Here is a 23,645-nt window from a genome sequence, read left to right on the forward strand (position 1 = left end):
AACTAAATATCTTTAGTTGTCGAAACTAATCCTTTTTCTCAGTGCAGTAAAATTAGATAAATTTGGTAGGAAATTTGAAAAAAATTGTAACAGCGATTTTTTGATGCAGTTTACTTCTATTTGACACATAGATCATGCATCCACAGTCTTGCCAATAAAAAACAATTACAGGTTTATTCTGCGCTGGTAATAAAAAGTTTTTAACCGGTAAATAAAGTTCCTGTCAATTTTTAAACCCTTTTCGCATTCTGTATACTCTTGTAACCGGTAAATTTTGTTACCATCTCATAAGCTGGTAACAAATTATTGCCCCGTGAAATATGCAATGCCAGGATTTGCACAATTCTTCATAGCTGAATTGCTGAAAATTTTAACTGCATTACCAACGTACCTAGAATCGCGGTGACAAGAACTGGTAACATTTCTTGGTAATACAATTTTCCGGTTACAAAATCTTCGGTAACGTGCAGAATAGACCTGTTAGCAACATTCCGCCATCTTGGATTTAAGTTTTTTAGTTTTTTTGAGATTTGCAAGATTATTTTGCATTTTTCGTAAAAATGGTTTAATACAAATATATAGAGAATTTAATTTCCCACATTTGTTACACAAAAGGTTTTTTAAAAACAGCATTTTTTATTGTAAAAAATTAGCAAAAGCTGCGAAAAAATTTTACATTGTCACGGTTTTCGCCATTTTTTTACAATTTCTGTTGAAAATACATAGCATATTGAAATTCCAAAGATGTAGAGAATTTCATTTTCCACAACTTTTGTACCTACATTTGTTTTTTACGTCGCTTAGATCACAGCCGGGAACGCGATAAACATAGCGATGTACGATGCGCCGTAAAACTAGATGTGGCAGATTTAAATCGCCCAAAACAATCATAGAATCGGATGCCGTAAGCATTGCATTTACGGTCTCAAGTAAAGAAACTAGCTGCATATATACTGATACGGCAGAATTAGGAGGGATGTAGCAAAGAGCCAAATAAATATAAGTTTTTCCAGCGTGTACACGTATACATTTAAATTCGGTATATTCAATGACAGGAAGACTAACTTCGTCGGATGGTATCGATGAATGCACCGCAAAAAGAACACTACCGCCGATTCTCCCACGCGGTACCTCCTGTATATTTGATATTCATTTGGAAGAATTTCGGAATTAAAAATATGAGGTTTGAGCCATGTTTCGGTCAAGGAAATAATATTATAATTGCAGTCAAAACCTTTTAAATATAAGTCAGTTAATTTGGTATTCACACCTCTAGCGTGTTGATAGTAAATACTTAAATTAGACTTGCGAGTTAGTTTTTTGAATCCGAATTAAGATTAGAAATTTTAGCTACGTTATTATTACTTTTATTAGGTTTATACTCAAACTCGCGAACAAACGCCCCGGTCGGCCAAAATGAACTATTTAGTAGTGAATCAAAATCTTCGGAAGCTACATCAATTTTAAAAGATGAAATATCGCGATCGTATTTAAAATTAAATTTACGAATAAATACATCTTTAGTTCTAATTTTAGTCGATATGTATGACTTTATATCATCCGAAATTAAATCTAGAGACAAAGATTGATGTTCTCGGAGGAATTACAACCAATTTTTTAACTACTAAGTTAGACAGTGCAGCTTGAGATGTTGATGGCAACACTGTTAAATCAACGGTTTGACTATTTTTAGAAGTAGACCTAGTGGATATGGCTTTAGATATTGGATACTCCAATGCCTGAGGGCATGGAGAAGATAGATTAATAAGTTCCAAGGACTTGGATGGAGGATTTTTTTTACTAGAATCCGTGGCTGTCTTGTAAGGTGGACTAATAACACGCCCACCTTTATTTTCTCGGCTATCCTCAGAGTGTGGAGGGTTGTCGAGACAAGTGAAAGACCTAAATATTTTTTCGTAATGCTTAAATTTCTCAACAAGCACCAACAGATCCTTCCCGATCTCAGAAAAACCATTTCTGGACTGCCTAAAGAATTTAAATAAATCAACTTCAGTTGATCTACATCTTTGACAAGACCAACGAAGACCCTTACCCTCGTTAATAGCGTCTAATACTCTACCGCTCAAACCAGCACATTTTATATGGGCAATCCCATCGCAGAGCCAGCATGACACATAGGAGTCGCTTTTAACGTGGCAATTGGTGTAAATACACGACATGTTTAAAATTATATTTATTTTTAGGTTTTAGAAGCAAAAAAGCAAAACAGTTTTGAAAACGATGTATTAATCAGTGAACTAATCAGCTGGTAAATATCAGTTGGAAAGCTATGTAGCGAACAGTTTTAAATGCACTGTATATTTGACACCTAATAAGCACAACGGAAACAGCTGTGACAAAGATGAAACAGGAGAAATGACAAAAAGACAAAAAGAGCAAAATCAATGTGCACAAAGAAAAACAATTGTACAACAACAATATATTATATGAAACAAAATACTCGGCATATGCAATTAAGAATATCAAGTTAAATACATCAAATTTACAGGAAATTTTAATGTTTTACTTATCTTTAAATTGTGCACCTGAAGTTTATTAACACTTTTTTAATTTTTTTCTTTATTAAGCGTAAACAGCTTTATAAAACACAAAATTTAAACAGATCACAGAAAAACACAGCTTCACAGCTTTGACGTTTGTGTTTGTGTGATATCACAAATAATTGTGAGAAAAATAACTTATTCATTCCGATATAATTAATTTGTGTTTTAAAAAGGTTTTTCTTATCCAAAACTATTCAACTGTATAACATGCCAAATCGGGGGAAAACGTAACAAGTAGAAAATAAATTGCCAAATAAACCACCAGTAGCAAATGTAGAAGTAATCAGCTGTTGAAGGTTGCAAGTTTTTGCAAATTTTGCGTTTTCGTACTTCTGTGAACATTTTATCTCTTTGAGAGCAAGTGCTGCTGGATAATTTTGTCCGCTCAATACGAGTACACATCTAATGTAACGATGAGCCGTAAGAGCTTTACAACCATATACAGTGCACCGGTTTAAAATACAGGGACCATTGATTTCGCTATGTCGGACGAATGCACAGCAGTGCTCCTGCTCTGAAAGTATTCAGATGCTGGTAACAGAGGAAGAGGACGGCCCCCTTTGCGTTGGAAAGACCAGGTGGAGAAGAACTTGGCTTAGGTTGGCACAGAAGAGAAACGACCGGGGTGTTTCTTAGCACTGGGCAAAAATCGCGTTGGCGGTTACAGCGCTAATAAAGAAGAAGAAATAGACAAAGACTCTGTTTAGGCATACAAAAGATCTGTTAGGCAGCATACAACTAAGCTATGTGATATAATTTTGTGAATTGACTAGGTTCGTAATTATGAGTTAAAAGATTTGGGCGTTATATTTAAATAGTTAAAATTTCCAACGATCCAACGATCCATAACTAAATATGCAAATAAAAAAATGAGGTGGACTAGTGACCTTCCACCTTACGAGGCCAGAAGAAAACTGCTAGGGTTGCAGTCCCTAAGCGATGGGCGAATATCCAATTCCATTTTGTTTGTCTTTCAAATATTATCCGGTAGGATAAACTGTTCTGAACTTTCAAACTATTTTCCTTTATATGAACCGCCCATTAATCTGCGTAGTAATAGATTTTAGGTTTATAGGACCCACAAGGCAAACTATATAATTAATGAACCAATTAATTATGCAATAGTTTTAAAAGGATGTTAGATTTTAATGCTAATGGATCATAATTTAGATTAAGGCTATTTGTATTATTCAACTAAACTTATACACCTAAGTTTAACTTGCAAGCGTAGTCTGTAAGAAACCAATGTTTTCGGTAGATTGAAATAAATAAATAAATGAATGTTTAAAATATGCCTATATCTTTAATAGATTTTCATTTCGCATTTCAAAATTATTCAGAGAAACTATTTCAAGTAAACTGTTCAATATGTTATAAAATGTTTTAGGTAACGAACTTCCGCCCTTTTTTTAGAAGAAAATAAATGATTTATTTTATGAAGTATGTATATTTAAGGTAGCCACGATGAAAATTTTAGCGGGCATGTTCGCGACTAATAAGCTCTTTTCTCCTTTTTTAATTTCTTTAGAGCCGAGAAATTTCGTAATTCCATCTCAATTCTGCTCAAACAAGCAACTTCACATCGCCGGACTTCATCTACTAAACTCGCAGACAGCAATGCGCATCTATCGAGAAATAAGTCAAACATTAAATGATTTCGAAACCGTGGACGGCTCATGCAGAGGCGAAGGTGGAGGTCTGGTTACGGGATAATACTCACGCAATTTTGCATGAGGTTTCTTGTTGTTGGTTTGGAGAGCTTTGTAAAGTTTTTTATTCTCGTGCAGACTTATTTGCCGAAGTCAAAGCATTACAAAATGCTGATTTTAGCAGTGAAGTTTTCACGACCTGGAAGAATAGTTCTTGCTCGGTAGGCAATTGGAAAGTATACCTCTTTTCCGGCGTTATTTTCCATATACGCGGAAATTAACTTTTTAAAGCCATGAACTTAGCCAAACGCGTAGAAATACAAAGACAGCGCTGGCGGTGATAAGATACTTCGACTCGATACCCATTGTTGGACAACAATGTAATGGATTAAAGGGCCAGTCAACACTTGGTGAAGTTTTCGGTACTCGGTTGGTACCAAATAATAAGGAAAATAAGAAGATATCACATAGCATACGCAGTACGTGAAAGATACAAAAAATTGATCTTACAAACTAATGTATGCTTAGCCGAAAGCAATAGATGTTGTGTCAATGATGAAAAAAAAATAGCTCGTTTATTGCACATAGCCTTCCTTCGTCCCTTGTGACATCTTGAGAAGTCTTAAGAGGCATGAAATGCCTTCACTTTTTCTCCACAGTATATGTATAAACTATGTGCGTACATATGTATGTTGGCATAAATTCGCACATTGGTCCATTATGCACTGGATGAATCAGCCCAAGCAGCAGCACAGCAAGAATATAAACAATGGAACTTTGTCTCGTTTCGAGCTTTCGAGTAGAATTTAGTCATATGTACATATTTATATACGATTGTATGCAGGTATTTATATATCTGCATTTATAATTATATACGTACGTATATATTCTGTGCTATATACCGAACAATCAACAACGTCCCATTACCAACCAAAGAGCGGTCGTTTCCATCACCTCGCCATCCATAACAGTCAGGGCTTTTAGTTGCGCGCGTCGACCGCCTGACAGAGCATTCGTTAAAATAGTCTGGTTGTGCTCGCCAACCGTGGACTTATTCTCTCCTTAATTGCTTTTTTGCATTTTTTGTTTATAAAATTTTAATAATTGTTTTAAATTTATTTTACTTTCGTTTTGCTTCGTAGTTTGTTTGGTTAAATCGGTGGCGTTTCGTTAATAAAGTGATTTCATATTTTTTGTGTATATTAAGTAAATATTGCGTAGTTGAATTTTTAACTTGTACTCGTATACACAAAATTCAGAAACGGTTTCGCCTGTTGTGACGTGTTTTATGGTTTAAACAAAGTATCTAGTTGTTATATTAGAAATAATATCTACAAAGGCCACCAAAACAATTGCTTGAATAAATAGAGTGTAAAAACGATTGTGGTTAACATCAGCCACTCGTAAAAGATATATACTACATATTGCTAAGCATTTAAGAGACGACAAAACACATTTGCGGTAAGTTTGGTGAGAAAAAAACACTTGTAGATTCCCTTGGCAGCGATCTAATTACATACAATGCAGCCACGTCAATTACTTTACTTCCAGCTCATAACTTGTGGTTGGCAAATTTAATTGTCCGTATAAGCATTTTCTGAGAGTGATACTTTACACAGTGTTGTCGAATCCATTTTAAACATCTGCATATACATATGTACGTACAAATTACATACCTAGATATTATTTTAAAAGTGGCATAACTATCGATAAAATTGCATGAAATGACTTATGTCACTTTCGAAATAAACGGTCCATACGTATCTTTGTACAAAAAATAATTATCAAGAGTTCTCGTGTTTCTTTCTATGATAGACATAATCCTGCAGATAGGTTGCAATCCGGTAATATATAAATTAATTTATTATTTTACGAGATACGAATTTATTCTCAAATAAGTTTATTGTCCATTCAAATATGTACATTAGAGTAGTAAAAGTTTTGTATGGTAGAAAAATAAGATCATCGTTGAAAATGGGGTACCTCTCAGTTTTTTTCCTTTGTTAAATTTATACCAACTTTGAATTTTGTAACCAGTGTTCAATAACATTGAAATGCGCTACTTTTAAACTAACAAAAATAGTGGGATTTTTTATAAAAAGCTATTGTTGCCATGGCAACTGAAACTTGTAAAATTTGTTCAGCTAATTTAAATAAAATGTTCTTAGGCTTCCAAACCAATTGTTTGGTTAATATATGTATGTACAAAATTCTTCTAGGATAAAATATAAACATTTCAACAGCATCCTCTAAATTTAGACTTAGAAACCTAAAGTTTGGTGCCGCACCTCTCTCGGCCCGGCGGAAAATTTCGGAAGGTGCCCGAACCCTATCCCGCAAAATTTAAGTAATAAATTAAATTATTAAATAATTTGAATTTTACTTTTTAAACAAGTGGAAACCCTATTCAAAATGTTTTCAAGCTGAAGCCTTAAAGCTCTTTAGTCTTGCACCCATACGGTGATACATATGTATATCAACTGCCTTATTCCCTTAATTAAAACTGAATTTGATTTTTTAACAGGTGGAAATCCTCAACCCTGTAGTTGAGAGCTTTTCAAAACCATTTGATTGGTTTATCTTAAAAAAAAATGAATAAATTTCTTAAAAGCTGGCAACTCTTTGCGGAAAAGTAAAACCTTATTGTACATTTAATCTGACACCTCATTTTTGGAAATCGCAGGAACAATGCAGATCTGATGAATCTCATAAAATATTCATTCGCCTATTACATACATACTTATATACTAAATAGTACCAGGTTGACCAAGCTTTGGTCGGAATGCATACACTTTTTAAAGTTTACAAGGTTTGGGTATGAAATAATGGTCGATTGCTTAGCTTTAATTTCAAATAATTTTTTTATGTAATGTAAATGGAATTTGTTATTTAACAATACGCCTATCCAATACCTTTTTCCATAAAAATTATATCGAAAACAAATAAGAAAGTCAAAGTCTGGGCGGAGCCGATCATTAAATACCCGGCGCAAATATTAAATATATGTTTTTCACCTTTCCGAAAGCTACCGCTACATGGTAAGCCGGGGTGTATCAATTTTGGGTAAATTAGCGTCCTTAAATTTCGAAATATTGAAGTTTCAAGCGTTTCTAAAATTTACCGGTATATGAAAAGCCGTAATCTTAGTCCGATTTCAATAATTTTCAACGCTTTGCTTTTATTTGGCAGAAACGTATTTCTTGGTAAAGAGTTGTTGCAAGCGTCAATTTAGCTTTAATATCTACTGAAAATTACCGTTATATGGTATGTGGGCGTGGTAATTGTCCGATTTAAAAAATTTTCGGCCATTTGGTATGCTGTACCTAGGCCAACAACTGTTCCTACTACGCCCATTTCTCAAAAATGTATAATCTTAGTTTTCGTCTTAAAATTATTGTAAATATAAATTTTGAGTGAATAATCTTCAGTACTTACTAAAGTATCGCTGTCTTCGCATTTCTGAAAATTACCGTTATATGGGAGCTAGGCTATTGCCCGATTTTGCCCATTTTCAATACCATCCGTCCTACGACCGAAATAAGTAAACGTACCTAGTTTCGTTAAGATATCTTAATTTTTAGTCGAGTCATCGTGTGAACAGACGGACGGACGGACAGACAGTCACCGCCTAATTGATTTCTCTTTTCATCCTGATAATTTATGTATACATTTGTCTATATCTATCTCGATTCGTTTTGCCTGTTACAAACAACCGTTAAACACAGTAGTAATGTAGCGAACACAATCACACACACGCGGCTGTTCGGCCAGAATGCCGGCACCTTGACGTCCAAGAAGAGAAAGGAGGATACTGAGAGGGAGGGAGACTAACTGGTCGGCGGTCGGCGTCGTGGTTCAGAGGGCGGAGATTGTCTTATGGCTAGTGGCGGTGACGGTGGGAACAGTGACGTTCTGGTGATTAATGATGATGACAGTGAGAGCGGAGATGGTTCGGTGATTAATGCTTGAAACACAATACCCGGCGAACGGCGAATTTCGCCGAATTGGGCGATGCCGTCGTTCACCGTTCGCCCTGCTATTTCGCCTACTTTAACAGAATTAGAGCGGTAGCGAAAACAGCTGATACCATTTCGTCGCACTTATAAGTTAAGTGACCATATTTTGAAAAACGAAACCATATTTAGAAATGATGAAATGATAACAAATATAAATATAAGGCAAGGAGGAATTATTATAAATTATTTTATTTTAAGCCAGATTTAACGAATCGATCACTGTATTTTTCAACCATCAAAAATAATTCGTGTTACATGCTGTTTTCTTCTAAATCTTTGAAATTAAAAAAAACATACGGCCACCTTTGGCATGTACTGCCGCCAACGCCCAGCAGAGCGATAGAAATAAATCTATCGCAACGAAACGCCGCCGAGCGAACTTCGCATTTCGCTTTGGCTCAATTTCATATGCCGACGGGCGTTCTAATTTTGAAAGCGGAAATTTCTCTGTGGTGAGTTCGCCGGCATTGTGTTTCCACGGTAATGATGACGACAGTGAGAGCGGTAGCGAGCGTGATGATGGGAAACGCCCACAACACGGGTACTGCAGCCAATGAGAGCGGCGATGCTGATCGTGACGGCAGTAGTAATCCCTTGTAGTATGATGGCCCTGCGGTGATGTTGACGGTGGCCCAAATGGTGGCGAGGGCGGTAGCGACCTCCCGTAGTGAGAGCAACATTGGCCGCCCTAGTTATGACCACGGGCCCGTTTCTGTTACGACGGGGACGGCGGCCCTGAATGGTGATGGTGAGTGGCCGTACCTGCGGCGGCTGATACTCGTGGGGGGGGAGTAACGGTGGCCAAGGGCGGTGAGAGCGTTAGTGGCCCGGCTGTTTGACGAAGATGATAACTTCGGCCCGATTAGTAACGGCGGTAACAGCGGCCCTGGATCGCGATGATGGTAGCGGCATTAATTCCAGCAAGTAACGATCCTCGGTAGCGGTTCGGCCCCCGATGATGACGAAGGTGATAGCTCGGCCCTAATAGGCGGTGGCGGTGACAGCGGCCCTGGATGCTGATGGCAAGGCCAGCGGTCCTGGAAGGTGGCGGCGCTTGGCATCGGCTTCGGCCTAGGGGCGGCAGTGATTTCGGCGGCCCGGTGAATGTGAAGATGGTACTCGGCCCTGGTAAGTAATGGCGGTGACAGCGGCCGTGGATGCTGATGGCACGGTTAGCGGTCCTAGCTGGTTGCGATACTCGGTCGTGATTTTGGCCCAGGGCGGCAAGGCAGCCCATTACCCCCTCTAATGTATTAAATCGTGGCTGCTTGGCATTGTGGGCATAGTTGCCAACTTGGTGCTTTAAGCACTAGATTTAGTGCTTTTTGAGATAGATAAAACCAGAAATAATTTGAAATATTTAAAGCTGTGGCAGCACTGAATTTATAAGAATCTACAAATTTAAGTGGACTAAAATACAACCATGATTGATACAAATCTGAAGTTGCAAACCCACCTTTTAAATTCTATTCGAGTTGAAAATGCTAGTACGCAAGTAATTTAAGTATTTCTTTTTTTCTTATCTAATTATTTGTACAGATTTTGTTTTTTTTACCACCTGAGTAAAAGACATCGTCTCTTGGTGCTTAATCCAAATCTGGCCTCATATTGCTCTAGTACTAGAATTTTGAGATATCCTAACCGCAAAGTGCCATAAACCCGGTGCCTGCTCGCCACGCGGTATTCTAAGTGGGCAGGAGAGTTTGTCTCCTGTCCACTGACTCCGTTTGCAAAATGATGGGTTTGGGGTCTGCGCGAGGCAGTGTTGCCAACTTTAGATTTTCAAAAGGCAACAAAAACTGGGAAAAAAGGCGTTTTACCAAACTAAAAGCACCAAATTTTTTTTAATCAATGGATGCTTTTTTCATAACATTTTGTATTTAACCAAAGCAAAAATTAACAACATTTACAAAAATACATACATAAATCAATACACAAGACGTTTTCGCTCATAACGATTGTATAGCTTCTACACATGCTATGATAACTCATGCTTACGACGTAATACCGAGGTACTATTAAAACTACTATATCTCGCGAAAGAAATGAGCAAAAAATTTGATGTTTTCATTATATAACCTCAAATATCGCTAAAACCCGTGTTATAGCTGAAATACAATGCCGGCGAACGGCGAACTCACCACAGCGAAATTCGCGCTGTCAAAATTAGAACACCCGCAAGCATATGAAATTGAACACAGCCAAAGCGAAATGCGAAGTTCGCTTGGCGGCGTTTCATGGCGATAGATTTATTTCTATCGCTCTGCTGGGCGATGACAGCTGTGCGTGCCAAAGGTGGCCGTATTTGTTTTGTGCTTTCAAAGTTTAAAAAGAAAACAACCTAAACACGATTTTTTTTTGTTGTTTGAAAAATATAGTTGTGGATTCGTTAAATCTGGCTTGAAACAAATTATTTATAATAATCTTTCTTTGTTTTACATTTATATTTGTTATCATTTCCTCATTTCTAAATATGGTTTAGTTTTTTCTAAATATGGTCACCCAAATTATAAAGGCGACCAAATGGGATCAGCTGTTTTCGCTACCGCTCTAATTCTGTTTAAGTAGGCGAAATAGTTGGGCGAACGGTGAACGACAGCATCGCCCAATTCGGCGAAGTTTGCCGTTCGCCGGTATTGTATTTCAAGCATTATTGGCAATCTGGGGGTAGGATATCTAAAAATTCTTGTACTAGAGCAATTGTGCAGCCAGATTTGGTTCAGCACCGAGAAACGATGTGTTTTACTCAGGTGGTAAAAAAAAAGAAAATTTGTTCAAACAATTAGAAAAGAAAAAAATTCTTAACTTACCTGCGTACAAGCATTTTCAAAGCGACTAGAATTCGACAAGGTGGGTTTGCAGCTTCAGCGTTTTATCAATCATGGTGGTATTTTAGTGCATTTAAATTTGTATATTCTTGTAAATTTCGCATCTTCAAGAGACACCGCAGCTTATAATATTTCAAATTATTTCAGGTTTTAACTATCTCGGAGTAATATTAGTTCAAAAAAGCAATAAAAAAGGCACTAAGTATTTTTTTTTTAGTTTTAATCTTAAATCTAGTGCTTAAAGTTGGCAACTATGGCGCAAGGGTATTCCCCCTTTACAGGCCCCTTCAACCACTCGGCCTTTCCTGTAGGGAGAGCCAGGGGCGTTCGGGGTTTTACGGCCTAAGGCTCCCGAGCCCTCTGTGCTTACCTACGGAAGCTGGCGCTGGCTCAGTTAGCACTAATCAACTTAAGTTGGTTGTTGAATAAGCAGGTTGAGAAGCGAATGAAGATCGCAATTCTTTGGCATGCCTACGCAACGAATTCTCGTGCAGTGTTGCGGTGTACGAGTGCTTTCAGTTGCTGTGTAGTTTTGCGTGGTTTGCTTTGACTGTCCATACGTATGGGTGTATGGGTATAGTGAAGATGCTGCGTGTGGTTGTATGTATGTATGTATGGTTGTACGTATGTATGAATGTAAGTAGATATGTAAGTATGTACATCTGTCTGTTAGTGTAGCGTAGAGGAGCTACGTTACAGCGTTAATATTTTAACCCAAGAAGTACGTCAATATTCAATGAAAAAAAATAAAAATAAAAAACTCTGAAAAAATAATGCTAATTAAAAAATGTACGCAATAATTTTGCAGAGTCGGTACCTTAGAATTCTATAAAAATAATGTTTTTGAAGCAAATAAATTTTATTTTTAAAAGAAGCTCTGCGCAAAAACACTTGCGCCCTTCGTTTCCGGCAACACAGAAAGGAGAGTTCTTTTTAGTAAGGGTTATAATCCCTAAGCGCGGCCGAAGGCAGCCTACGCAGAAAGAAGTTCGTTTTCATGTATGCACTATTTCGGTTTTTGTCATATGCATTATTTCGGTTTCGAGTCGAAACTGTGCATGTATGCATTATCTCGGTTTTTGTCCTATGCATTATTTCGGTTTTGAACCGAAACTGTGCATGTATGGATTACTTCGTTTTTGTCATATGCGTTATTTCGGTTTTCAAACGAAAGTGTGCATATATGCATTATTTCGGGTTTTCTCATATGCATTATTTCGGGTTTCAAACGAAAGAGTGTATATAAGCATTATTTCGGTTTTTTTCATATGCATTATTTCGTATGCATGGTTTCCATATGCACAATTTCAGGGTGCCATTTTTGACATCTGCCTTTCTAATTCTTCTAAAAATGTTTGACATCAAAAATTAGGTGGCAACCCTATTAACAAATACGATAGGTTGAAAAGTACATATTTTTAGTGCAATTTTACTGTGCATAGGTATATACATACTTACAAAAAAATGCTCGTCGACATTAGTAAGATACAAATTGGTATTAAAAAAACTTGGCAACCCTCAACGCAAATGTTTCTCCTTTAAAGTTCGTAAAAATACCTTTCCTTTGATATCCTTATTGAGTTGTTTTAGTTAAATTTTGTAGAATCGCAAATAAGTAGCATATTTGTACCTACTAATATCTTAAGAGTGTTCTTTTAACACCCGCAAAAAGTAATGTTAGGGGTTTTCACCATCCGGTGCATACTGTCTGGAATGGTGCATAGATACCATAAATAGCATGATTGGATAATTTTGTTGTTCTTTCATGTGTTCAAACCGGATCGTGAAGACCCCTATTGTATATTAATTTTCTAAACAAAAAATTAAAGAAATATACGATAGGAATAGGTGGCAACCCTATTCAAAAATATTTCTAAATTGGGGATGTTCAAAACACTTTCCATTTGATACCCATATTATGATGTGCTATTTAGTTTATAACTAATTTCGAATAGGTGGCAACCTTATAGGAATATTTGCCGAATTAACACCTATCTGAGTATCGAAGTCGCTTGCCAGGGCTTGCCCGGGTGGTGATAAGGAAATCATTATCAGGAATATCTAGACAGCACCACGAACAGTTGCACAAGTCAAGGTGTTTAGTGCTAGATCCAGTCCTGGAATTAAGAGAGATCACTTTTTCGGGAGAATCTTTCCAGCTGCAGAAATAAAAATCTCTAATGATTGTCTGGTATAAACAGTTTAGCTTCGGAGAAAATACCCAGTGCCCATATAGTTTAATATTGTGTGGCTGCCACATGCCAGACGGTATCAAGACAACCCTTGTCAGAAAAAACTTTCCAGCAGCAGGATTTATTACTAGGTAGGGTTTTTTGGGATACAAGCACTGTTAAAAAGTACTTCAGTTAAGTGATTATCGCAAATGGAAACTATTATCCTGAAGCCATTTCAGGCTCTAAGAAGATAAATTTATTTAAGGATAAGCTATCCTGTGCCGTCAAGGCTCCCCTTTTAAGGCTGTCGCACAGATACTAGAGAAAATCTATCTAGCAGCCGAACTGGTGATATTTGGGGGTGGTCCCAATGTAGCCACTACGAGAGATAACCGTTGTTAAGATAATCTGTTCCGCACCAGAAGTGATTACCTCTGCTTAGTTTTTATACCTTCCATGAGCATAAAATGGTATTCTAACTTAGATCCGATGTTTATAAGTACCAGAATAAAGCGATAGACCCATTAAAATGTATACCTAAATGATCAGAACGTCGAGCTGAGTCGATTTAGCCATGTCCGTCTGTCCGTCTGTCTGTCTGTTTGTATGCAATCTAGTCTCAGTTTTCGAGATATCCGGATGAAATTTGGTAGGTTCGTGTATTTTTATAATGCATTAATCATTTGTCGGAACCGGAAGAATCGGACCACTATAACATAGAGCTCCCATACAACTGATTGTTCAGATATGAGATTTTTCGTTATAACTCCTCCATTTAATTAGCTAGGAATCAAATTTTGCACTGTTGTCGCTCATTATCAAAATAATACTTTCAGTGAAAATGGCGAAGATCGGGTCGCTATAACCTATAGCCTCCATACAACTGATTGTCCAAATATAAGATTTTTTCCATAACTTCTCCATTTATGCAGTTGGAACATGAAAATTCGCACCATTTTCACTCATTATTAACAAAATACTTACAGTGAAAATAACAAAGATCGGCTCACTATAACTGATATCTCCCATACAACTGATTGTTGAGTTATGAGGATTTTCGTATTAACTTCTCCATTTATGCAGCTAGGATCATGAAAATTCGCAATATCTCCACCCATTATCAAAAAAATACTTACAGTGCAAATGGCGAAGATCGGGTCGCTATAATCTGTAGCCTTCATACAACTGATTGTTCAGATATGAGATTTGTTGTTGTAACTTCTCCATTTATGCAGTTTAAAGTAAAATTAACAAAGATCGGGTTACTGTAACCTATTTATTGCCTCCATACAACTGATTGTTCAGATATGGGGTTTTACTGAAAGCTCCTTTATTTGGACAGCCGATAAATTTCGTAAGCTATTTTATGAATACTAATATAAAGTCTACGGAGAAAATCGTTAAAATCTATGCTGTATAAGCTTTATCTCTTCTACCACTGATTGTTCAGATACCAGTTTTTGCGATAAGGCTTCTTTATGTAGGAAGCTAAACCCATTAAATTGTGTTACCGGTTTACATACCGCTGACAAAGCAATGAAAATCACTTGGATTGGTGCTATATAAGGTATATCTTCCATACCTCTGATTGTTTAGATATGATTTTTTTTCATGTATCTCTTCTATCTATGTACATATGCTGTGAATACATATATTTTTTCAAATGCAGTGCAAATGCATAGCCGAAGACAGCGCTGCTCTTACTTGTTGTATGTTACACACAGAGAAAAACTTATGTAAAATTAACTTAAATTCGGGTATAGCGCAACTTAAAACTTAGGCTAAACTACCCTACTAAGTTTTTTTGTTATCGTAACCAAAATAACTCAGTAAAATCTTTGTAAGCTTTCTTCTTGGGCAAATTTAACAAAGTAGCACGTATTTTACCTAAGTCGGCTAAGTTAATCCTTGGCGAAAGCTCTTTGGTTATTTATAAAAGTTTCTTGGTTATTTCACGCCATATAACTTAGATAATATTCAACCAAAACACTACGTTAGTTTGCATAAATACTTGGTTATTTTACATTATATAACTTGTGTAATATTCAAACAAACCGCTTTGGTAGATTGCAAAAGCTTCCTTGTTATTTTACCTTAGATAACTTAGGTAATATTTAACCAAATTTCTTTGGTGATTTGCAAAAGTTTTCCCTGAAAAATGTCGATAATGCAGTGAATAGGAACAATTTAGATTTTTGTCAACAACACTTCTTTTACCACAATTTAAGCAACAAAAATAATACATAAAAGGGAGCGGTCCCTTTATATTTTTGTTATTTAAATTGAGATATAAAAAGTATGGTTAACAAAGCTCTAAATTGTTCCTATTAACTGAATTCTCGGTCCTTTTTTACTATTTTGATATTTAGTAACAGCCTTAGTAATGAAATTATTTTAGCCTTTTTTAGAAACAATTTATTAAATTAATTACTTCTGTATCATTTGTAATACATTTAAAGTATATGTACATATTTACATACACTTGTGATCAGCTGATTAAGTCAACAACATTTTGATCCATTTTATCTATTTTTCTTTTGTTTATTTAATGTTTATTATTTTTTAATAAAAGTTGAGCTCGTATATATAACAAACACCATATAAATCCACAATTCGAACTTTGTGCAAAAATTATAAGAAATCTGCAAAATTTCAGCTGGATTTTCAACTTTTTATTCAGATTTTTGTGAGTATGTAGTTTAATAGCCCATTAAATTCTAGAGTAACAATGTGCAAGTTTAAAGTTGCTAAAAAATCGCGTTGATTTTTAATACTTTTTTTTTACTGCATTACACATTTTTTTCCATACAAAAAAAATGTTCGAATATATTTTTTATGCAAAACAATTTGTAATGTAGTCAAAAAAAAAAATTATTAAAAATCAGCGCGATTTTTTAGCAACGTGAAACTTGCACATTATTACCCTAGAATCTAATGGGCTATTAAACTACATACTCACAAAAATTCTAGAGAATCTGAATAAAAAGTTGAATATCTAGCTGAAGCTTTGCAGATTTTTTATAATTTTTGCACAAAGTTTGAATTGTGGAGTTATTTGGTGTTTGTTATATAATGAGCCCGACTTTTATGGAAAAATAATATACATTAAATAAACAAAAGAAAAATAGCCAAAATTGATCAAAATGTTGATGACTTAATCAACTGATCAAAAGTGTATGTCTTAGCACTTAACCTATTTTGAGCTTGTCCAGTTATTAATGTCGTTTGTCAATGTATTAATTACTGGGAGAGTGGAATCCGTTTTCATGTTGAACAAATATTTTTGCACGAATATCCATACATTCGTACATTCGTCTGGATATTTTAAATTTAGCACAAACATTAATTTATAACAATATTGTATAGCCTCCATATAAGAATGAAATGAATATTTAATTCCGTCTAATGTGACATAAAAATTCTTAAAATTAAATTCGTCACCCACAACAATGACGAACGGTTGCAGGGTTGAATTATCTTCTAGGCACTGTTTCCCCTTTTCTGCAATCGCTTGATCAACTTCACTAGATTGGTTTACTGAGACTGTGAAGGCATTTTGTGACGCCCATGTAAATTTTTTGCAGTAGGCAATAAAACCGCATGCAACAACATCATAATATATATGTTGAAATTGTCTAACAAATATAAATATTTAATTATTTCATTGATTTTAGTGAAGATTTTAAACTTTTATTTACCTATATTTAATACGTCTTTCTTTCCGAATACCCGGCTTTTAAGCTGCTTGGTTTGTGGATCTTTTATCCTTTACTCAAACAGATCCGAAGCGATTGTACACAAATGATTCCAATTTGAAAAATTTAGCCCATTTCCCGGGAAACTGTCATTATAGTCAATGTCAACCTTCAAATAAATGTTTGTAGAATATTATTATAACATATTTTAAATTTACTTATCTGACTGGGGGTAGGTGGTGGGAGGTTGAAATTCGATATTCTTTTTTAAATTCAATTTTATCCGAATTTCAAAAATTCGCCATTTTGGAGCTAAAATTCGATTAAAATTCGAATCTCGAAGCTTCGAATATCGAATCTACCCATCCGTATATCTCACATATAAACATACCAATTCAGGAGCCTTGGAGTATTTGTACAGCGGCCACTCATCTAAAATTTGATGCAACGTCAAATCTAAGTTGAACAAACGAATATCGTTTTCGCCTTAAAAAGTGATTAGATGGCAAATGTATCATGACAATCGTCTGATTTAAAATATCCGTATGTGTTAACTTACCCGCTTTAACTCCTATTTTAATTAAAAAATCACCAAAGAAATAAAAAATCACAATAAAGCACTGCCGACTTTTCAGTTTCAGCTCAATACAATCAATGACGAAGGGTAACGAAAGCCGTCTTCGCGAAGCTGACTTGATTTGAAATTTTACAAGAACTTTGTTAAATTAAACAAGTTTCTTGGGTGTTATTGCAAGTTACCTAAGATAACTTTTTTAAATTTTATAAGAACTTTGTTAAATTAAACAAGTTTCTTGGGTGCTATTGCAAGTTACCTAAGATAACTTTTTTAAATTTTACATGAACTTTGTTAAATTAAACAAGTTTCTTGGGTGTTATTGCAAGTTACCTAAGATAACTTTTTTAAATTTTACAACAACTTTGTTAAATTAAAAAAGTTTCTTGGGTGCTATTGCAAGTTACCTAAGATAACTTTTTTAAGTTTTACATGAACTTTGTTGAATTAAACAAGTATCTTAGGGCGTTTACACGTTACCTAAGCTAACATCGAATACTTTCTTAAATTAACAAGGTACCCAAGTTACCCTAGTTAAGTTTTGTAAACACTTCGTTGAATTACACTATCTTAGGTGCTCACACATAGTACATAAGATAACTTTGATAAATTAACTAATCTTTGTTTCTGCTGATCGAGTGTAAACTGTATAAAAACCTTGTTGATTTACACATAGTTTTCGAAGTCCATATAAAAAAAAAATACCTAAGATAACTTAGTTAAAACAACCTCGTTTTTTGGCAGCCAAAGTGCTTAGGTAATAAATTAACTAAATTTTGTTTTGCACGGTCGAGTATAAATTGCATAAGAACTTTGCTGGATCGCACAAGTTTCTTGGGCCCCATACAAAATTGTTCAACTAAGTCAACTTTGTTCAAATTACTTATGTTTTTTCTCTGTGTGTAGAGCTTGCCCAGATTATATTGGGTGATAGATTATCTGTAGAAAAGATTTCCATGCTAGAAGCTATTTTGGCACTTTCGAGAAAATCTCAGTTACAGAAATGCAGCCAGGCTCTAGACAGAATCAGGAATTTGTCTATAAAAGTTCCGGCTTTACCGCATTTCTACTCAAATCACCGGCAGAGGTCCAATTAAGCAGAAAAATGGGATTTTCATTAAAACGACGTTTTTTTTTCTTCGGAAAAACTACGTCCGAATAAATTTTTTTTTGACAAAATATTTCTGAAGTGCGAATATTCCAGAACGCCATGAACGAATGACTAAGAGGCCTTGTTATACTTGGGATGTCCTCACAAACCTTCAGAGTCTTCTAATGCAAAGCTACCGTCGTCTGCGGTTACAGCAGGAATGTATACAAAGTTTTGGTGTGAGAATACGGCTTTTATAAAACTTATCGTTTGATTTAACTATTGAAGCGTAGAATATAACGCTTTAAGATCCTGGTTTTGGGGAGAAATCTTTTGCGAGTTTGGTATCGAATAGTTGTCATCGATAATAGCATCGCCAAAATTTACGATTAAGCTTAAACCAGAGAAGCTTCGTCAAACAAGTTAAAGAATGTGTAAGCGCCAAATTTTTTTAGAGCTGCAATAACGGCTACCTTTTGAACAAGTATCTAATCTAATTATAGACACAACAAACAATAATAGACAAAAGAAACAAAATATAGCTTAATAGTGCAGAGGTCATGGATAATATGATACGAAACTCTTTTTCTTGTGAGAGCGCTGTCAAAAGGTTCATTTTCCATAACATCTTCTAATAGTGCCACTGCACGAAATATATGTATGGGTATTTATTAAGAAATTGTAGGAGAGTTTCCTTTATTAAATAAAACACTCGAAAATCGAAAAATTTAAATTCCTGCTTTGTGCTTGCGTTTTATAAAATTCTTAAGTAATGAGTAAAGGTATTTTTACTTATAAACGCTGCACTTTCGCTTGTTTTATAACTGCATTTAAAATAAATCCCCTGATTTCAAAGTGGTGCATTTTAAACTTGACTAGTGGTAAATTTTGTTTGGCAAACTGCGTGCAATTGTTGTTGTAGCAAACTCGGAGAGAGCGAGTTTGGCAACTCTCACAGCAAACTAATTTTGTTTGGTCAAACTGCGGCAGATTCGGTGTTGTCATATACAAAATTTTTAGACAATTATTGCTATACACAAAAATTGTCGTGATTCCGAGAGCCAGAGAACGAATTTATGCTGTAGGAGCTTCAAAGATTAGGGCACAGTTAATTGCCTATACGATATCATAAAAAATATATTAATTGTGCGCGTTATGTACATCTGAAATTCTCATTTTGTGTTGGCAATAGCCATGAAAACCATAATGAACGTGCAACCCTGTGCCAAACTTGACATAACCACCTCCGAGCAAACTAAGCAGCCGCCATTTAATTTGGCAAACAAAAGTTTGTCTGCATAACACCGACCTTAGAAGCGAATTGAGAGAGTTTCGTATCATATTATCCATGGCAGAGGTTCTCATCAACGGTACGTAATAACCACAGTATAGACAGTAACCAACCTTTTTGGGTTGTTGTTGTAGTAGTCGTTGTTGTTGTAGTTATATTCACTCACACACACTCACTCACACACACACACACATATATTAATGGCCTTCCTCAGACTTTTTCTTAGATTTCAGGGTTGTGTGCTGCATTATTATTAGATAAATAAATTTAAGCATTTGACAATACGTGATTTTATTAAAAGAAAATTATAAATGGTGTTGAAAAACCAAACAAACGCTCGTGCGACAGCTCTATTTTTGTGTGTTGTTAAAATTTATACATGGCGTATTGATGGACAAGCAATGTATTCTTTTGTGGATTTTATGTTGCTTGAGAATTTAAACAACGTGCGAGCTGCCAGGTTCTGTTATCAATATAATTAACACAAGCTTTTTCGCGTAGTTGCCTTTCAATAAACAGAATAAACAAATATTCGCAAATAAATTGGATTTATTTTATAACTGACAACTAACGTACGATTTTTGTTCTTTTCTCCATTTTGATTTTGACTCTTTATTACCGCCAACAACTTTATGTGTATTCATATTTACAAGCTGTCAAAATTTTGCGTAGCCCAACTAGCCAGGTGAAAACTATGGCATTCGTATTCACAAGGAGAAATCTCAAAATTTTTGTTTGGTATTTCCAAATTTTCTCTTTTTTTATCAGTTGGCAAAAGCCCTCAGTGGCAGCGCTCTGAGCGTTGAGATAGTAATTTCATGTCAATTAGTAGAAAAGATCCATGTTGAAAAAACGTTTCTATTATGGCGAGAAAATTTTACATTGCGGTGCCAATTCGTAACTTTTTACTGCTGCAAATTTTTGACAGTTGCTCTGGTGCAAAAGAAGTTGAGCAAATAAAATCAGAAATTATACAAAAAAGACTTGTCTTTACTGACTTTTATTCTTCTAGAACTAAAAGCCATGCAGTTATTAGACGCCTTAGTAATAAAATTAGATCAAAAAAATTCTTCAAAACCGTCAGGCCGGGTTGAAAATTTTCATCCACCTCATAGTTAACAAAAATTTACAATCTGTAGTACTTTTCTATCAATTCGCAAATGCCGTTTGCACAAAAAAGGTTATGAAATGCGTTTTATTTAAATCGTTTAGAAAATGAGTCATTTATGTATACCATTTTATATGGAATTATTCAATAAATTTCGTTTTACACTATACTTTTTGAAACTATTTGGAGTTAATTATTTTTTGTTTCTTAAAAGCAACCCTGCGTGCTTGGAAGGCGTGTGTACCAATAATTTCATCCCTAGCATATTCATCCCCGAGGAAGGCAGTCGCCAAATTCACCGAAGGTTGTTTACTGGTTATATTGTGGTAATAACAACACTGATAACTCTCTCGTAAATACATATGTATGTGGTATATCGATGTTTTGTATCTTTTATCTATTTAAACGTGGCGAAGAGTAAAAGCATAGCAAACTGTTGCTTTAGAGCTGCTCTTAAAAAGTGAACACACTATTGCTTCTGACCAGTGTTGCCAGTTTACGTATTTTGTAGCTAGATATAGCTATTATTTTCGACGTTTAGTTATAGAAATTTGCGTTTAGCTAATAGCTACTTCTTTAGCTTTTTTTTCAAATCGAGTTAGCTATTTTAGCATTTTTTTTTTAATTTCCCCATTTTTACCCAGAGTTTTATTATTATCATGAATATCAAACTGTACAAAAATTGGTATTCTGGCATAATAAAACTGCGTTTGTAGTTTTTCTCTCTAAGTCAGGGGTTTTAAAGGACCTTGTAATTTCAAAGATCTGATTACTTAAAAAAAATATTCAAACAAATGCAATGCAATTAAGAATAATAATATGGGTACCAAATGAAAGATAAAATTCTGTGGATTTAAGAATATAGGAATTTTTTTTTGCTTTACGGGGATGAATGGGTATTGCCTTTTTAACTAATTTAATTTTTTTTAAGCGAGATTCGAGGATGTGGTCGAGTGTATATTAGCCCCTACGATCTACACTTTCAATACTTACTTATCCTTAAGCACCAAAAAATATAATATGCCTTAGTTCTATAGATTTTTCTCTTTAATTTGATGCCCACACGGTTTTTTTACATTGCACTAAATTTTTTAAAATAATATTTTGCAAATTTCAAAGTCCTTTAAAAATCCTGACGTTAAAGAGAAAAACTGTAAACACAGTCTTCCTATATTTGGCTTAAGGTTTCGTGATTTATTTGTGTGTAAAATTGGCTGTAGCACGGGGGAATTATGTAGTATGTAATCGAAATGCAGGTTTCATCTTTATAAATTATTAACCGCCTAGTTTTGTTCACAACGTTTTTCCTTAAATACTGTAATATCTTCCCTGGTTCGTCGAAATGGAAATGGAACTGTGAAACTAAACTAAGTATATTTTTATATTCTAGGAATAGATTTGCAGATTTGAGCTAAAATTATAAGGAATTTTTCTACTCCAATTCAATGTACGTAAATATTTAAGTTCATATTTGTTTGCGTTATAATAATCTAATTATTTAATTTATTTTGATATTCTTAAAGAAAAATATTTTTTGCTATTTTGTTTGGCAATGAAACAATTTTTTTTTAGCTATTTTTAGCTTTTTTTAAAGAATTTTGCTATAAGCGTAAGTTTTCTGGTAACACTGCTTCTGACTACAACATTCTCTTTGCCTTACAAACGTTAAACTCCAATTTTTGGGGGGTGGGAATTGAATATAACTACCATATGTTTGATAATATTGGAAGAAATATGTATTATGTTTTTGTTTTTGGGGTAAAATCAGAGTGAGTCCTTAGAGATTCCTTGATTTCACATCCTTTTAGTTTAGAGCAAAAGCTTTGCGTCATCAGTGGTGAATTGAATAGCTATTAGCGAATTGAACAAAAATTTTCTTTTTGTGAAAAAATTCCAATTATAAAAAAATGAAGTAATATTGTACAAACAAGTGATTGTATCGACATACTATGTACATATGTGTACATAGGCAGTGCTTTCAATTTATCAAGTGATTCTGTGTGACTTGCAAATAAACTAAAGAGAAGTGTATTTATAAGAAGTAAAAATTCTCGCAGTACAAAGGGGAAGATAAGCGTTCAGTTATTAAATACAGGCCGACAGTGAGGCAATACACAATTTTCAACCATGAAAATTCCAATTTTCATAATAGGTAAGTCAGAAGAATTTTGTTTAAATAACAAAAAAAGGCGACATAAAATATGCATGCAAGAAAATAATAGGTAAAGTAAAAATGAAAGTCCATGTTAAGTTCCCAGTAGAAATTTTATGCATACGACATCGCTGTTGGTGGCATGAGCTTACTGCTGTGTATACATGCCAGTATAAATGAACCTTCATTTCCATTTAACACGTGTGGTTTCTCAAAAAAGGAGTTGGACGGACGCCTGGTTCCGCTAAAGTGCACTTTTACCCAGCTGTTTTCTCCATTAATAAACCTTATGGAAGGTGGTCACCTGGAACGACTTCCTGTAAAAACCTGCAAATCGTGAAGCATCTGGAATGCAACTATTATTTGCGCAACAACATAGTCATGCAAATCTTGATACCATCAGTCCACTCCTCTATCATTCTTGAAATGAACCTTCATTTCCATTTAACACGCGTGGTTTCTCAGGGCGTATGCGTACCTTAATCATACACTTTTACTATTGCT

At 35.0% G+C, this 23,645-nt stretch overlaps 1 protein-coding gene and 1 long non-coding RNA gene across 3 annotated transcripts in view; one reads left to right on the plus strand and one right to left on the minus strand.

Annotated features, from left to right (window-relative positions):
- Nucleotides 1-4,899: 4,899 nt before the first annotated feature.
- The window catches only part of LOC118746042, a 42,640-nt gene continuing 23,894 nt past the window's right edge, over nt 4,900-23,645 (plus strand). Inside the window, exons 1-2 of one of the 2 annotated variants that reach the window (XR_004993761.1) lie at nt 4,900-5,674; nt 5,765-6,058. The gene's annotated coding sequence lies outside the window, so the exon portion shown is untranslated. Of the gene's footprint in view, nt 5,675-5,764; nt 6,059-23,645 lie in introns of those variants that run through there. The other variant, XM_036479771.1, reaches the window with a different exon arrangement.
- Nucleotides 16,777-17,736, minus strand: LOC118746043. Its single transcript, XR_004993762.1, has 4 exons — nt 17,486-17,736; nt 17,318-17,412; nt 16,930-17,095; nt 16,777-16,866 (listed from the first exon to the last, which is right to left on the minus strand). It is a non-coding gene; the product is annotated as an uncharacterized LOC118746043 (long non-coding RNA).

Source organism: Rhagoletis pomonella, unplaced genomic scaffold (genome assembly GCF_013731165.1).
Source record: "Rhagoletis pomonella isolate Grant_MI unplaced genomic scaffold, Rhpom_1.0 Rhpom_scaffold_00010, whole genome shotgun sequence".
In the NCBI taxonomy this organism is placed as follows: domain Eukaryota; kingdom Metazoa; phylum Arthropoda; class Insecta; order Diptera; family Tephritidae; genus Rhagoletis; species Rhagoletis pomonella.